The sequence below is a fragment of the Trichechus manatus genome, unplaced genomic scaffold, assembly GCF_000243295.1.
Source record: "Trichechus manatus latirostris isolate Lorelei unplaced genomic scaffold, TriManLat1.0 scaffold00009, whole genome shotgun sequence".
Taxonomy (NCBI): Eukaryota; Metazoa; Chordata; class Mammalia; order Sirenia; family Trichechidae; genus Trichechus; species Trichechus manatus.
The window spans coordinates 3810357-3814472 of NW_004443945.1; positions in this window are offsets into that span (position 1 = coordinate 3810357).

Below are 4116 nucleotides of genomic sequence, written 5' to 3' on the forward strand. Positions count from 1 at the left end.
AAGACTCACACACTGCAACTGGTTGGTATGTCTCAAGTCTTTTTCAATGACTTTTTTTTCCTTTCAATTTATGGAAGAAACCAGGATTTTGTTATGTACAGTTTCCTAAGATCAGTTTGATGACTATTCCTGTGGTGTTGTCAACATGTCCCTCTAGTCTCTTTTATTTCCTGTTAAACTGTTAGTTGGCTCTAAACCAGCAGTTTTCAGCTAGGGAAGATTTGCTCCCCCACCCCCACCCCCCGAAGACATTTGGTAATGTCTGGGAATATTTAGTTGTGATAAGGGGATGGGTGTATTACTAGCATCTCGTTGGTAAAGGCCAGGGATGCTGCTAAACATCCCACAATGCACAGGACAGCCCCCACAACAAAGACTTATCCAGCCCAAAATGTCAATTAGGATCAAAGTAAAGAAATTCTGGTCTAGACTAAGGTTTAATTTTTGGCAACACTACTTCATAGGTGGTGGTATGTTCTTCATCAGGAGGCAAAAATATAAAAATGTCCCTGTTTTTGTAAATGTTAGCAGGCATTAGTGATCAAGACCTAGATTTAAAATTATGCAGTCATAATTTCATCACGACTGCAAAATGAAAAATATATATATAAAACAACTTTATTCAGATACATTGCATATACCATAAAATACACCCAGCTTGGAAAACCTGGTGGCACACTGGTAAAGAGCTACAGCTGCTAATCAAAAGGTCGGCAGTTCAAATCCACCAGGCACTCCTTGGAAACCGTATGGGGCAGTTCTACCCTGTCTTATAGGGTCGCTATGAGTCGGAATCAACTCGACGGCAACAGATATAAAGTGTACTGGCCAGTGGTTTATCATATATTCACAGTGTGTAACCATCACCACAGTCTAATTTTAGAACATTTTTAACAACCAAAAAAAGAACCGTGTAACATTAGCAGTCATTCCCACTCCCACTGGTCTCCCTCCCACCCAGACTTAGGCACCCACTAATCTACTTTCTGGGTCTATGGATTTGCCTATTCTGAACATTTTACATAAATGGAATCATACAATGTGTTCTTTTGTGACTGGCTTCTTTCATTTTCAAGATTCATCCACATTAGAGCATGTATTGGTACTTCATTCTTTTTTATTGCCAAATAATATCTCATTGAATGAATATACCATCTTTTGTTTATCCAATCACCAGTTGATGAACACTTGAGTCATATCTACTTTTTGGCTATTATGAATAATGCTCCTGGAACATTTGTGTACAAAGTTTATGTGAGGACATATTTTCATTTCTCTTGGGTATATATCTAGCAGTGGAACTGCTGGATCATATGGTAACTATGCTTAGCATTTTAAGGAACTGCCAGGCTGTTTCTAAAGGGGCTGCACCATTTTACATTCCCACCAACAATGTGTGAGGATTCCAATTTCTCTAGAACCTCATCAACAGTTGTTATTGTCCATCTTTCTTTATTATAACATCTTAACGGGTATGAAATGGTAGCTCGCGGTTTTGATTTGCATTTCCCTAATGACTAATGTCAAGCATTTGTACATCTTCCTTGGAGAAATGTCTATTCAGTCCCTTTGTTTGTTTTTAAAACTGGGTTCTTTGCCTTTTTATTACTGAATTATAACAGTTCTTTATATGTTCTAGATGTAAGTCCCTTATCAGATATATGATTTGCAAAATTTTTTTTTCTGTTCTATAAAGCTATCTTTTTACTTTCTTGATGATGTCCTTTTAAATCTCAATTTTTGGTTGGATACTGGATATTTTAGATAATATATTGTTAGGCAAGGTTTCCACTCCCCAAGGTTTACTGTTGTTGCTGCTTTTTTGTTGGATCTGCTATTTTTCTTATTGTTGCATTTGTTTAACAACTTTCCTACATTTATTCTGTAGGTTCTGTATTGTCTGCAATGCGCAGCCTCTGAGTTCTCTGCTAGCCTTTTTTTTTTTTTTTTTTTTTTAAAAAGTTCTTGTTTTTAAGCTTGGCTTCCTAGGGGGTCACACCTGGGTTAGTAAAATTTAGTGGACAACCAATGCTGAGTCGGCAGATTTCCTTAAATGCCTTGCCCGTGTATCTTCCACCCTTTGCCAAGGTGACCTGTGCAAGCAGGCATGCCTTCAAACTTCAGGCAGTTACAAAGACAGCCTTAGCTTGCACTTCCTGCAGCACAGGGCCTTGAGGTCAGCCTGTATGTGACCGGCGCCTTCTCTTTTCTCCAGTCTTTTCTGGGTATGCACACAACTCTGCACATGCATGCAGCCTTTTAGATCCCCAGAAATATGTCAGGGCTTTTTAAAGTTCACTGTATGGTAGTCTAACTCTCCGAGATTTCCTTTTCACTCTGAGATTTCCTTTTCAATTCCTGGCCAGGCTCTTGTTTGCCTCAACTGAAATCACAGCCTTCAACAGCTGAGCTGTTGCCAGTAGTGTGCTATTGTTTTGGTAACGTCCTAGGGGTTGCCCCCACTGCAGAGCTCAACTGAGTAAAATCAAAGAGCCATTACACTCTGAGAATAGAGATTTTCCAGGGAGCTGTAAGTTTGGACAAAATATGACTATGCTCTGGGGATGATGCTTTTAATGGAACTCCAAAAGCAGATTTCTCAGCTGTCTAAAATGTTACCAGGTTTTGACTACCACATCACTGAGCTGGAGAGAGAAGGGGTATGGGGCTCTATAGGGAACACACCCCACTGTCTTATCAAGGTTCAGTAGTTTCTCTAGGATAGAATATTTTCGGTATCTTCTCTGGTTTTGTTAGAGTTCGGAAATGATTGGTTTTACTTGTTTTGCCCATATTTTCATTGTTTTAGAGAGAGAGTTCACTGAAGTCCTCTGCCATTCTGGAAGCTGATCACCCAAAATGGTGATATTTTAATCCCGGTATTCCTTTTTTATTCATTAGCTGGAATACTTCTAGAAAAAGAAACCTCCTCTCATCTACTATTTTGTTACCCAGTAGTAGAGTTCACATAGAAAAGACAGAGTAAATACTGGATTTTTCTTTTATCAGTTTTCAAAATATCGGGTTCATTTCTAACAACCTCCAGTGGTGACTACTTTTTTTTCCCCCGGTATCATTGTGAACTCATGCATTAAACATATCTAACAGTTATCATCCTTGATACTCAAATATGTTCAGGTTGGCTCTTCAATTCTTTTGACATAAAATCTTATAGTCTTTCAGAGCTTCCTTACTATCTAGTATAGAAAGATGTTCCAGGCTTATCTGGTGCATTTCTTGCCCCAGTCTTGGAATCAGCCATTTCCCCAAGGAGCCTTGATTCTTTCTAGTGGAGAAAATTTTAAGACCACAATCCCTGAATGTCCTAAGGTACTTCCTGACTTTGTATCCACTTTAAAAGTATGTCCCTTTGATGAAGTGTGCTTTCCCCAAGGTCCTGTGCAATGTGGAAGGCTTTCACATTATAAATAATAAAGAGTGAAGTCGGACTACTGGCCTCTCCGAATACCTATCTCAATTGATTAGACTGATGTCACGGAGGCAGAGGTACACAGACCTTCAGCCTTAAGACACTAAGTAGAACAAAATGGCCCATGAAATCATTACATAACCTTTTCTCACATTCCTCCTAAGTTTTCATTGTTCCTATCTGATCCTTTTATAAATTCTCCATATCTTATTTATTTTGGGATCAAAAGCAGCCATGGTATTCTAATAACGGACAGGGTTTTCTTACATTATTCCATACCATGATTTTATATGTTTTATATGTATGTTTAGCCACTCCAGTAGTATTACTGTTTAATGAAATACTTTATAATTGTAGTGACACAGGACAGATTCATAGTTAGCATATGATCAGCTTTAACCTTGGGGGCACCTTTCTCTATTTTTAAGCTGCACTTCTCTTTGAGTAGCAGTCAAAGCAACATTCTGAAGCACAGAAGTATTTTCCTAAGCAAAATCTTTCAGTGGGGCTACTATTAAGAACATGGTGGCTACTGAAGGAAAAGGGTGCCTCCTCTACATACCCCCTAAAGTATCAATAAAATTGCTTAACACAAAGAAATTGTTCAGCAGGATCACAGTGACAACAGCAACTCGAAAGATTAGATAGGAACCTTAGGAGGCAGTGAGTTTGTTAATGGGGGAGGA